Source organism: Coffea arabica, chromosome 3e (assembly GCF_036785885.1).
Source record: "Coffea arabica cultivar ET-39 chromosome 3e, Coffea Arabica ET-39 HiFi, whole genome shotgun sequence".
Lineage (NCBI taxonomy): Eukaryota > Viridiplantae > Streptophyta > Magnoliopsida > Gentianales > Rubiaceae > Coffea > Coffea arabica.
Genome location: NC_092315.1, coordinates 17,127,272 through 17,141,563, shown reverse-complemented (window position 1 = coordinate 17,141,563; position 14,292 = coordinate 17,127,272). Strand labels below are relative to the sequence as shown.

Genomic DNA, 14,292 nt, shown 5'->3' with positions numbered 1-14,292 from the left:
GCATTACGAGAGTAGGAGGCGATAGTTCCCAAAATTCGAGTATTTAACTATACTAGGCATTGGTGAGTGGGTTAGACCCCTTGTTCCCTTCCCTATATCCCACATCGTTTGAGTTGGGTGTGTGAGTGTAGTTTATAGTCTCCTCAGTGGTACCAGAAGTTACCGGCTTTTGGTATTACTGTGGATTTAAGGTTAGAAATTATTCTTGTCGCTTCTGACAAAAAAGAACCAAAAGATCAGTGGTAGGGTTTAAAAACAGAGTGAGTGGGTTAGACCCCTTGTTCCCTTCCCCGTATCCCACATCGTTTGAGTTGGGTGTGTGAGTGTAGTTTATAGTCTCCTCAATGGTACCAGAAGTTACCGGTTTTTGGTATTACTGTGGATTTAAGGTTAGAAATTATTCTTGTCGCTTCTGACAAAAAAAAAAAAACTATACTAGGCATTGTGCCCCGTGAGTTTCGCGGGGTGTCCATTATTGATTGTTTAAGAGTAATGTAAGATTTATTTAATAATTAATGTTTAGAGTGTTTTATATGATAGTAGGGTTGGAATAATAAATAGAGGAACAATATATTGGAGTAATATATTTATAAATAGATATAGTAATATTGCTGTGATTTGTATTTAATTTTTTAAGAGCAACAGGATGTAAATATTATTTAAATTAATGGAATGTAAATCAGTTTTTAAGAGTTGAGATAAATTAATAATTCGAAATAATTTCGATATGTTTATTTTTATATTGTTAAATATAAGTGGAAGTAGAATAAAGAAAATTTAGGGAACAGATTAATTATGATTGTTGGATAAAATCTCTGCTGAAGAGCTGCAGATGATAATTGTTTTCATTGAGCATAGTGAACAGGATGACACTTTCTTCATGTAAGAAGTGTTTTTGTGCGAATATTGGCCAACCTTCTGTTATTTCTATTCCTTCTGGTTGAAAGATCCATCGAGTTTTAGTATGATAGCAATTGATGACTCCTATGTTGTCTATTTGTATATGCGAGGGTATATCACCAATGAGTACCTGAGATAGAAAATAGGGAAAAAACGTAGTTGTATTATGAAATGAGAGTAGCAATGTAGTGTATGAATTATATTGATTGGAATATAATTTGTATGAAACTCACCAAAGATTCAAGATCGTGTGTTAGATAGTGGAAGAGTTTAGTATTAGAAAAACTAAAAGAAAAGAAATATAGTGAAGAATATAAATTCATAAATATAATATATACAAATTAAGGATTTTTAACAATTTGAAATTATAAATTTAGAATCATATATTTGTATTTATTGATCGAATAATTGTTTTTTGAATCAATAAATATTGGATTGATTTATTTTTAAGTTTATATATATAAGATACATGTCAAGTACATATGATTTTCATTTATTTGTATTAATACGAAATAGCATAATCAATTTATATATAGTGACTGGATACACATAGAATTTGTATTCATTTGCATATATTAGATGCACGTAGGATTTTTAGCGATTTGCATATTTTTTTCATATTTAATATTTTTGTTAATATATACATTTTGGAGAAAATTAATTAAATTTATATACATTAGATACATGTTAAGTACATATGATTTTTATTGATTTGTATTAATACGAAACAACATAATTGATTTATATATACTAATTGGATACACATAGAATTTTTATTCATTTGCATATATTAGATGTACATAGGATTTTTAGGAATATGCATTTTTTTTCATATTTAATATTTTTGCTAATATATATTTTTTGGAGAAATTTAATAAATAAGTGAATAAACATAAAAAGAAGGTTATTTTATGTATTAGATGTGCATAGCATTTTTAGTGATTTGCGTATTTTTTTTAATAGTTAATATTTTTGTCAATATACATACTTTAGATAAAATTAATAAATAAGCGGATAAATATAAAGAAGGAGAGAAAATTATAAATATAGAAATAGTCTCGAAATTATAATTATTTGATATAAATAACACTTATTGTATGTTAATACAAGGCAGTATTATTAATTTAAATATATTAGATATAGGTTAAACACATATAATTTTCATTGATCTGCATTAATACAAAACAGCATAATCGATTTATATATATTGATTAGATACATATAGAATTTTTATTCGTTAGTATGTATTAGATATACAAAGGATTTTTAGTGACCTGCGTAATTTTTTGATATTTAATATTTTTTTCAATACACACACTTTTGACAAAGTTAATAAATAAGTTTGTTAATAAATAAGCGGATAAATATAAAGAAGGACGGAAAATTATAAACACAGAAATAGTGTCGAAATTATAATTATTTCACATAAATAACACTTATTATATGTTAATACAAAGTAGTATTATTAATTTATATATATTAGATGCATGCTAATCATATATGATTTTCATTGATTTGCATTAATACAAAACACCATAATCGATTTATATATATTGATTAGATACATATAGAATTTTTATTCGTTTGTATGTATTAGATGTACATAGGATTTTTAGCGACTGGCATTTTTTTTGATATTTAATATGTTTGTGTATATAGCAACCTGCATATTTTTTTGATATTTAATACAAAATAGCATAATTGATTTATATATACTGATTGGATACACATAGAATTTTTATTCATTTGCATATATTAGATGTACGTAGGATTTTTAAGAATTTGCATTTTTTTCATATTTAATATTTTTGCTAATATATATTTTGGAGAAAATTAATAAATAAGCGAATAAACATAAAAAGAAGGCTATTTTATATATTAGATGTGCATAGCATTTTTAGTGATTTGCGTATTTTTTTAATAGTTAATATTTTTGTCAATATACACACTTTCGACAAAATTAATAAATAAGTGAGTTAATAAATAAGCAGATAAATATAAAGAATGAGAGAAAATTATAAATATAGAAATAGTCTCGAAATTATAATTATTTCACATAAATAACACTTATTATATGTTAATACAAGGCAGTATTATTAATTTATATATATTAGATATAGGTTGAACACATATAATTTTCATTGATCTGCATTAATACAAAACAGCATAATCGATTTATATATATTGATTAGATACACATAGAATTTTTATTCGTTAGTATGTATTAGATATACATAGGATTTTTAGTGACCTGCGTAATTTTTTGATATTTAATAGTTTTTTAGTCTCGAAAATGCAAAAGCTTTAAATTAATAATTTAGTAGTTAACAAATATTATGGAAGTTACATTTTTGAAATAGAGGGAAATTATCCTATATTTTTAAAAACAATTGGTCGTATTAATGGAAGCTAATACAAAGCGGCACAATTGATTTATATTTATTAGATACACACAAAATTTCTGTCGATATATATTTTCTAGAAAATCATTATTTTTGTCGACATATATATTTTGGAGAAAATGACTATATATATATATATATATATATATAAAGGCACACAAATAGGATGCAAGAATATATATAGAGTTGTATAGCCCAAAAAATTTGCGTCTGCATTAAGGAATGGAAGGTAGCGGCTGCACAGTTGCAACAAACAAAAGCAAAGAAACAATAATTAAGAGAGAATATCATCGAAGCAACATCTTTATTATTCAATGTGTGTATCTTGTTTCTTGTATATAAATTAACAATGTGATATCGAAGCAACATATATAAATTAAAGATTTTTAACAATGTGATATTAGAAATTAAGAAATCATATATTTGTATTTATTAATCGAATAATCATTTTTGTATTCAATGAGTATTAGATCGATTGATTTGTAAATAAATGTTGCTGGAAAGAATAGTACTTGCATTAATTTTTTGGGAATTAATAAGATTCTAAAATTTAAAGATAACACAATTTCGAAGAGTTCATTAGTTTATTGATATCAAAAATTAATAATGCTTGATTGAATAGCATATATGAAAAAATATTTATTTAATCATGAAGCAATTTATTTATTGATCAATCAATATCTTACTCAATTTTTTTGAGAATTAATAAGATTCTAAAATTTAAAGATAACACAATTTTGAAGAGTTCGTTAGTTCATTGATATAGAAAATTAATAATGTTTGATTGAATAGCATATATGAATAAATATTTATTTAATCATGACGCAATTTATTTATTGATGAATTAATATCTCATTCAAAATCAACGAATAGATAATGTAACTGTGACAGCCCCACTTCCCTCTTAGGCGAACCAGAGGGTTCAGCGGACCGCCTGCCTAGCTCTCGCCGGGACTCAGTCGTTCACTCACACAAATCAAAAATAGATCCACAAGAAAGAACAAAACGAGGATCCAAACCTTAAAACAAAACTTATATATATTGCTATCTCCGAAAGTAGTACAACCGACGAGAATACAAAAGTTCTCAAATCACCATACAACCAGCCCGTGCCAAGCACTAGGGCGAGAATCAAAACAAAACCAAAACTAGACCCAACCAGTCGGTACAGAGCTCTAGCCCTTGCTCGCCTTCCCCTGTTAAGGAAAACAAAACTAAAGGGATGAGCTAAAAGCTCAGTGAGGTTCCGAATATAGAATCAAGCCATAAATCGAACAATAAGTCAAGAAACATTTACAACATTTACAATAGTCACACATGAAAAGGATACGTTCGTTCATTCGTTCGTTCTCCTGTCATTCCCCTTATTCCTTCATTCGTTTGAAAATGCATTGTTCATTTATCAATAAAACCCTCGTTCGTTCGTTCGTTCGTTCATTTCATTCAACCCTTCCTGGGCATTGGCCAGGCTCCACCAACCTCCACCAACCTACAAGGTAATACTCGAGTATACCAAACGTTCACCCAGGTCACCAAATCGCCCGACCGAGTCCGCTTCTGGCTCGAGTCGATCGGTAACAAGGGGCAGTGGCCAGTTCAGCCAAAAGGCTTACATTCATGCACAAGTAACATTTCAATCGTTCAATCATTGAAAATTTCACAATCATATAGGCTGAGTGCGATAAAGTACACACTCGCCTAGAAAACTCGTTTTGGCCAATCATTGAAAACACTTGACACATTATCAATCAATAATAACAAGCCAATAAATCAAGGAAATATAACAAACAAGGAACACTCACCGAATTATGCAAAATAACGTCCAAAATGTCCTATCGAATCTTACCCTCGGTCACCGAGAAAACCTATGATTCAACGAGAAAGAATATTACAATTCATCTAGCAAAACAAGTAAGTGGAATCAAGGAACTCGACTAGTTACGAGTAAAACGGATAAATGTGACTTTAAAGTGAAAATAAAGCCACTTGGATCTGTGGACGGAAACAACTAGGGTGTCATAAACCAAACTCAAAGGGTTATAACAGTTCCAATGGAAAACACTTGAATCAAAGTCAAGTCGGAATCCAACCAGATAGGCTCAGAAATATTAGTTTTCGGAATCGTTTGTGGTTCAAAATCAATATACATTCAAGTAGGTATTATGGCCTACATGTCTTGACTGAGAAAACCTTAGGTCATACCTCGATATTTTGGTATGAAGTAGCAAATAAACATTTGAAGGTTCAAATGGAAAAGGTATCATGTTTTAGATGGAAAACGGGGATAGTATTTGCCAAACGAAAATATACAAGTTCAAATAGAAGCTTAGCCCTTGAGCGAAAATTTGGGCAGCACGCCCTTTGTATTTTCCTCTTTCTAGCCATTTATGGCTTCATTATTTTTCTTATTCAAACCCAAAGGTACACACACAACAATTTAATTTCAATAGCCGTTCAGTAAGGTCCAAGTAGTACCAGTACAATTCAAGCTAGGGAAAAGTCCAGAAATGAAAGTTAAGCTCTAAACCATAAAACAGTTTTTGACATCATTTTGCGGTTTTGGCACCATTGGCACTACGATTATCGGATGGAGGTGCAAGATACACCGTTTCAAAGCTAAGAGATAGTGCTACAATGTTGAAGAAGGCTACTCAGTCCAGTTTCTAGTGCAATCAGGTCAAAAATTCAATATACTAAACCAGAACCGCAAAAACAGGTTCACCAACCGCATTCTGGTTCAAACATCATAAGTCAGGCTACCTAAGTCCAAATCAAGTGATTCCAAAGCCATCCGAAAGATAAGATATGAGGCTACAATTATTCAGAAGACATCAACAACCAAATCAGAAGCATTCCCAATCAAATTAGCCAATCAGAGAAGCAATTCTCAAGTTCGGGTAGAAACAGGGCAGCAGGGGTATTTCAGTCTTTTCACAAGATACGTTGCTCCGATTGACCTGAAATTTTTCAGGCATCTCTAAAATATCATTCCCTACAACTTTCATGTTTTAACCCAAGGCAAATTCAGCCTCTAACTATGATGAACAGTGCCAGGCAGAATTGGGAAAAATGAAACCCTAATCTGGAAATTTTTGCTTCAAACCAGAAATTTTCCACTAATCATTACAATTATCATACCAAAGCTTCATTCTAACCCATACTAGACCATCATACATGATCAAACAATATTAATCATATGAAAACAGAAAAATTCCCAATAAATAGAAAACTTAGACAACACAACCATAATTCATGAAATACTCCACAAAATTGCATCTTTAACTACCAACCTCTACTAATTTCACATCAAAACCAACAAAGGGATAATTTCTTAACCACTCACCTTTGTAACCTCAAGAAACAAGATAGCTAGGGCTTGTTCTTCCCAAATGGCTCCACCAATCCCCTTAAACTAGTTTAGCAACTCACTTTTGTGGAGAATTTTGGAATTTAGACGGTTGATTTATGAGATTCAAGCAAGAAATTGAAGAAAGAAGTTGGGAGTTTTTCTCTTCTTTTCCACCAAGAAATTCGGCCAAGGAGGGAGAAATGGAAGATGATTTTTGGTCAAAATTAGTTTTAAGAAGGAAAGAAAATATCTTGGTCAAAAGTCCACCCTCGAATAGAAACGCGACATGTGGCGCCTTTTATGTGTAAGCTTATCTTCTTGTCTGTCCACTCTCATCCATATAACAACCTTCAATTATCTCTTAACACCTGGTAAAATAAATCCGATATCCAAAACTTAACCTAACTGGCCGAATTTTTCCGAACTTTTCGTACTAGCGGGTCCCACGTCCGGTATACGTTCTTAATTTCTCAAAAACTAACCGATACTAGAAAAATAATTTTAAAACCCTATTTGCTCATAAAAATTATCTAGAAAATTTTCCTAATAAAGAAAATGCAGAAAATATGCCATTAAATAGAATAAAACCCAGAAAATGAGAAAATTACGGGGTCTCACAGTAACACATAGAATTTATATTGTTCTGTATATATTAGATGCACACAGAATTTTTATTGATTTGTATTTTTTTAGAAAATCAATATCTTTGCTAATATATATTTTTTGGAGAAAGTTAATAAATATAAAAGAGTAGAGGAAATTATATTTTGAAGAAGGAGACGTTAATACAAAGTTAAAGAAGGAAGTTATATGTTGAAGGAAGTTAATAAATCAAATCGATAAATTAATATATTTTTGTCAATAAAGTTAGATAACAATTGCAGCAGCGGAAGATGCACAAGAAACAAAAGGACAAAACTGTTAGATAACAATTGCAGCAGCCGAAGGATGGACAGCAAACAAAAGGACAAAATTGAGCATATAATTACAAAGAAACCAGGACAAGGGCACAATTAGAAGAAGGGAACAAAAGCAGGAATGAGCCAAAAGGCACCAGCAGCCAAAGGGGCTGCACGGAAGCTGGGAAAGGACCAAAAAGGACGAAATCAGCTGCGAAACCACAGCGAAACCGGCACAATTAACTTTAGGTGAGCCTTCGCGGCTTTATGTAGTTTAGGATATGGCAGTCTTAGACAATACAGGCCATAATTTCAGGGGTTCACAGATGTTTCTTCCCACAAACTTCAAAATAACATTACTTATTTGCCGAGATTAGTCTTTCTTCTTTGCTACTCTACGAGTTCAGGCTTTCGTCACTTCAATAGATCCGTCCACATTGCAGTGCCATTGCTGTCCTTTGCTACTCTGTGGTTGACTCTCTATTCGCCATCATGGTTCTTGTGCGATGAATCTTCTAATCCTAGATACAAGTTGATTCAATTGATAAGGATCACTTCCTAACAAAAGATCGTGTGTTCGAATTTCACTATTGATGTCAGGGTTGTGTTGATAGGTGATCTATAAATAACTCTGTAAGCGATCTATGGTTTCCAAATCTCGATCTAACTCATGGTGGTGACTAGAGTCGAACTCATCCAAACTTTTTTTTCATCAAAAAAAAAAAAAATTGTCTGCAAAATATGGCTATTTGTATGCGGTGTTTTAAATTTAAGTTCCCAAAACTTTAGCATTGCATCAATATCCATCATATTCTTTCGTTTCATAGGTCAGTTCCATTGATTTTGTACGTTATTAATATACGCTTTTGAGGTACGCGGGTTACCTAAACTCATCCACCTTCCTATTTCAAGTAAATACGTATTGAGTTTTTTACACTTCCATTGGTTCTATCCAGCATGCACAGAAGAGTGAGTTGGCTTAGCTATAGCAAGTTCATCACTTGTTATCACTTTTACTAGGTAGTTTTGGAACTTTGCTAACTGTTTTGGTGGTAGGATGATAATTTTGGCAGAGTTGTGCCTTAATTGTATCTATTTTGGTCAGTTGACCAGCGGATAGAGGTGTTACAACCGGGATGCCTCATCCCCATACTCAGCTATACCTAGAGTTTTAGTCTTCATCTCTGCTTTCTTTAAATTCCTGCAAAACACAAAAAGTTCTGGTAGCTTTTAGATATTGATTAAATTTGATGACTTTTTTAAGGACAAAATTAATTTGTTTCATGACCATTTATTTTGGGTTGGATAACTTCTTTTTTTTTTTTTTTTCCGTTTGTTTATATTAAGACTATTAAAAGAAAGCTTCACTCGTGGAATTTTGGCTAGGATAAAAAAAATTTTCTTCAGTCTTGAGTTAGCACAATTTGTTGAGCTTTTAGTCGTTAGATTCAAGGTTTGATAAAGTGTCAAGCCTTTATACGATATAGGAAGTCGCATGTGGCAAAGGGATTAAACATTTGTGTGAAAAGAAAAGTGATTTTTTTTTTCTGTTCCCCATTTTCTTTGAAGCGATGAGATTCCCTCTTTTTCCTGTGTTCATACAAGCTGATAGGGAGATAAAAGAAACAGTTTTTCATTCAATCAAAATCATTTTAGGGTTCTGAAAAATAATCAAAAATTAGAGATTTTTATTTTGACTGAAAAATTCGTCGTGACCTTTTCCGCTATATAATTAAGATATGATTAATCTTTTTTGGTTATCATTAGTGTAAAATTCACTTGGCAAGTTTGTGTTCGTCCTTTAATTCTGGTCTTGAGGAAAAATGTCAATAAATAGCTCAAGGAAGCATAATAGTTAAAGCCTAGACAACTATCACCACAACGAGTATTACTTGTTATAAGACATGTTAACATATATGTACAGAGTAATTGCTACAAAAAGGAAATTTTTTTTTTTTTGGGGATTGTACAATGGCCTATCCTTTATCTCTATTGCATCCCACAAAATAAGCATAATCATGTAGATTACAAGTGTAAATTTACATACTATGAAAAAAATATTTGCCCTCCCTTCTGTCAATGTATAGTAGTGACCCTAGAAACTGTAAGGAATCTAGCAAATAATATAGCAGAAAATGAAAATTTTAATTCCCTTTAGTAGATTGTTAGTATTTGATTAATTATAGATAGCTACAAGATTTCTAAATCCTCTTTAACCAACAAGATTTCTGTTCTTACAGTGATAAATCTCACTCTACTTCAAACCTCTTTATAGTGGTGTTGCATGGGAGTGTTTTTCAAAAACTAGTTTTTCAAATACAACAAAAAATTTTAAAAAGTACTCTAAAAGGTAATCTAAAAATTAGTTTAAATTAGTTTAAAATTTTAAAAATATCTCAAAATATATTCTAGAAACTCTTCTACTCTTAAATATCTCAAAATATTTTTTGAAAATATCTCAAAATATAATCTAAAAACTCTGCTACAACAAAAATTTTCAAAAACACCCCAAAAAATAGCTAATCCAAACAGAGTGTAAGGTCTTCAAGTTTCACTTACAATTAACTAGTTTGTAAGTTACAGCTCAACTAGATTGCTATGCTTCAAATAAAACTTGATCAAGGCTCTACACAAACTCTTCTAGACAATTTTATAGGGAAAAACAAGAACAAAACAAATAAAGTCTTACATGTTTCATGGACACTAACAATTTTTTGACTTGCAAAAAAGTCCAACAGATGATAGCTAAATGAAAACATCTGGTTATTTAGAGGAGAAAGATAAACTCCAAGAGTATCGAAAAGATGTTTGTTGGGAAAATCAAAGGAAAAGGAGCAGGTAGTAAATGAATCTTGATAGGAATTGAAGCTGCACTGATTTCATGAATCTATTGGGACAAGAAAACAGGCTATTAGAAAGAACTTTTAATCACCAATCAACTATTGAATTGATTAAGGGAAATCTGGATATGAAGGTCTACCAGATTTGAATAGATTTTCCGGCCACAAACTCAGAAAATAATTTTGTGTACGAAACATGATTTTAATTTTCATCATAAATCAATTAATTTCTCATACTCAAAACACATTTGAAGACTCTACTAAACCAATTGGTCGATCCAAATCTCAAATGACTTAACCCTCCAGGAGGAGCAGAAAAAATTTTGTGAACGGTACCCTTCACAACTGCTTCTTATCTATGTACATAGAGAAAATCTGGTTTTCGCCTCTTTTTTTGCCAAAAGATATCCTCTCCATAGAATCAGAAGGTTTCTGGCCTCTGGCTTTCTGCTGAGGGACTTCTAGCAAGATGGAGCAAGTTACAACTATTCTCTGCAAATAATTCTCGCAAAAAAAATTGTAAAAAAAATTACTTCAAATGAATTTACTGATATGAAGCCTCAAGAGTAGGCATCCTTTATTCTATTAGAGTACTTTTACATAAAAGACATCACAAATCACACAGGTGACATTAAGGTTTCGAAACATATATAGCACAGTCATTCACTCGAACGTCAACATTGATTAGAGAACAGACACATACTGAGGTTGCCATCAAACATACACATCAAATTATTCTTGCTCACGTAAATAAACAATATGCTCTGGTCCAAGCTACCAGAATTTCCATCTTCTGATTCTAGACTTTGCGCAAGGTCAAATGAGCCCCATACTGAGGTTGGGTGGTGACACGAACAATGGGGGCGTGGACATAGGATGGAGAGACCTCTAAGGAAAGGCTACGGAGAATTATTGACAATGCCATTTTTGATGCCAAGAGGGCAAAGTTGTTTCCAATGCACATTCTTGGCCCCAAGCTGAAGGGGAAGTAGGCACCCTGGATTCTTGTTGCCTTCATAACTCCCTCAGAAAATATCTCTGGCTTGAACTCCAGGACATCATCACCCCACAGTTCGGGGTCATAGTGGAGGACTATTTGTGGATTCATCATTTGCACACCAGCTGGAATAAAATACTTTCCAAGTTGTGTATCTTCAGTAGCCACTTTGGAGAGCTCAGCTAGTGGTGGATATAACCTTAGGATCTCGTTCAAGATCATAGGTACCTGCAAACGTGAGAGTGCAACGAGTGACATGAAAAAACCGAGTATACTTGTTTAATTGGATTGTGATTTTTTGCAGAAAAATTGTTATATTTTTCGTGAGTATATTTTTCAATTATCTTTTTATTTCACATATAATAAATCGCTATAATACACTTTTCTACAAAATTCCTTAAAATAGCAATATAAACGGGCAAGTGTCCCAAAATTCTGTAAGGATTGTTTTAATGGGTGTCCAAAATCTCTTTAATCGATCTAAACTATGAGATTCTATGGTCCACTAGGATCTGTTTCAATTTTATCGAGTGTGAGCAAGATATTTTGTTGAGGTCATCAAGAAAATAGTATGAGCAAGCAATTAATAATACTAACAAAGGGAAATAAGTAGCTAATTTTATGACATAAAAAGAGGAAATAAATAAGTTTGGACAAGGAGTGGATATATAAAAAAATAATAAAAGAGCATAGACAAAAGGAAAACAAAAATCATTACGACAGTGGAGGGTACTTTCTTATAGATATAGGCTACAAATAGCAAGATTACTAGAATATTAGGACAAAACTATCATGATTTAAGTAGTTTTTAGTATGATTGAGAACCTGAAGGGATTAAGATTAGGAAACTTACAATTTTGAGGTGGCTTAAACCATCATAGTATGGATCTTTGTCCCCAAAAACTTGCAAAATTTCTTCTCAGGCACGTTCCTGCCACTCAGGGTGCTTACTCAGGAGGACGAGTGACCAAAGCATCAAAGTTGAGCTAGTGTCCTGCCCAGCCCAGTAGAACACTTTGCACTCATTAATGATCTGTTCAATGGTCAATCCAGCAGTTTTGCTTCCTTGGAGCTTAATCTCATTCATATTGGATTCCAGCAATATCCCCAAGAAGTCATCACCGCTGGATTCTCCTGCTTGCATTGCCTTCATCTTTTTATTGATCATTTCTGTGATCTTGACTCTTAATTCTCTGTCTATTGCCCTCATCCTGTTGTTCCTCTTAAGCGGCAGAAACCTTCAACAACAAATTAAACCATGAAACTATAGTCAATTAAAGTTGATGAGACTCAAAAACTTCAAAGTAAATGAATATATGAATATATCATTTTAGACAGACACCCAAAAAACATAGCATCCAAACGGACTCGTAATTACCCTTAAGGTCTGAACAAATTAATTAACAGAAATAAATATTACCTCTTTCCTGGAAAGTAAACTGACCGAACGGCTTCCCATGTAAGAGAGGCGAGTTCTTTCATAAGTTCAACAATCACGCTTCCTTCTTCATAGCTGGTCCCTAAAAGTGCTCTCGAAATTACACCTCCTGATAAGCCTTCAATACCTTTCCAGACATCTTTCCTCTGCTGAGCCACCCTCAGGGATCAATCTGCTCCATTTGTTCACCGTTTCAACGCAGCTCATTTGAAATGCAGGCAGCATAAGCTGTAATCCATGAAAGAAAATACTAACTATAAACTAACTTGGGCTATGCAGATTATTGATAATAATCAGTTGATGCATGCATAAGGATTCGGAGCAGGTGCAGCTGTGGTTTGGGGCTACTGTATCCACGTGTACTATTTACAAGATACAGTGTACACGAATAAAACTCACACGTACAATAAAATAATAAAAGTGTATACCAAATCACGTGAAAAGTACACCACCAGTAAAAAACTGCACAGCACAACTGCATCCACCCCATTTCCCCATGCAGTAGAGAATGTGAGACAAAAAAAAAAAAAGCTCAAATCATAGTACTTTTAGCTTATCAAAACTGAAAGCAGGGTTGATGATCTTCCTATGCTTCGCCCACTTCTGCCCCTCAGCGCAGGCCACCCCAGTGAAAAGAATTTCTATGAGAGGATAAAGATCATGATAACTCTTCTGAAATGTTACATATTTAGTCAAGACTTCCTTTACTAGTGTTGGATCTGTCAGAGTCACCCTCGGATATCGTCCAATCCACATGAAAGAATTTTTTCCTGCAAACATAAATGCTTCCAGACCATTAATATGTGTCAATTTTCACACACACTAGGGGAGAAAAAGAAAAACAAAATACCATGGGTTTGGAGAGTTTTGTAGACATCAGGCATCATGCGTTTTATGATATTATCTCCAAGCTGAATAGGCTTGGACAAAGTTTCCTTGAGTAATTTATCATTTTCATGCTGGTCTCCTCGCAATAGCCTATAGGGATTCCCTTTGAACCCTTGTTCCCTGAGAATTTTCTCAAGCCTCTTTGGCTTCAACCAATAGACTTCGACCATCCCATAAAACCAGTAGATGACATAACCTAGCAATCCCAATAAAGGTAATAACTTGAAGCTCCAGACTTCCATTGTTTCAGGAGGAAGGACTATAGCTTTCTTTCTTGGGTGGGAAAGAAAGAAAAATGATAGAAAGTAAGATGGATGGATTGGCTTAAAGATGATTGAGTCTATTTATATATAGATGTGTATGGGCGAAGTTTTATGGCATAAAAAAACTGTGCAACTTAAGCATATGGTTGAAGAAATTTAACTATTTTTTTGGTAGTATATATTCCATATACAAGACAAAATTATTTGGCTCTTCAAAAAAAAAAAAAAATTTTGCTCTTAAAATGTCTCTAATCTTGCTAGTGTACACGTTGTTAATGTAGAAAAGATTATTTGTTTTTTATTCCTTCAATTTTTT

General features: G+C 32.6%; 1 long non-coding RNA gene and 1 pseudogene across 1 annotated transcript; both read right to left on the bottom strand.

Annotated features, from left to right (window-relative positions):
• Positions 1-4,307: 4,307 nt before the first annotated feature.
• LOC140038680 (uncharacterized) lies at positions 4,308-6,830 on the bottom strand. The gene is made up of 3 exons (XR_011842248.1): positions 6,646-6,830; positions 5,105-5,167; positions 4,308-4,498 (listed from the first exon to the last, which is right to left on the bottom strand). It is a non-coding gene; the product is annotated as an uncharacterized lncRNA (long non-coding RNA).
• Positions 6,831-11,007: 4,177 nt separating this feature from the next.
• LOC113735289 (7-deoxyloganic acid hydroxylase-like) lies at positions 11,008-13,955 on the bottom strand (annotated as a pseudogene).
• Positions 13,956-14,292: the final 337 nt, after the last annotated feature.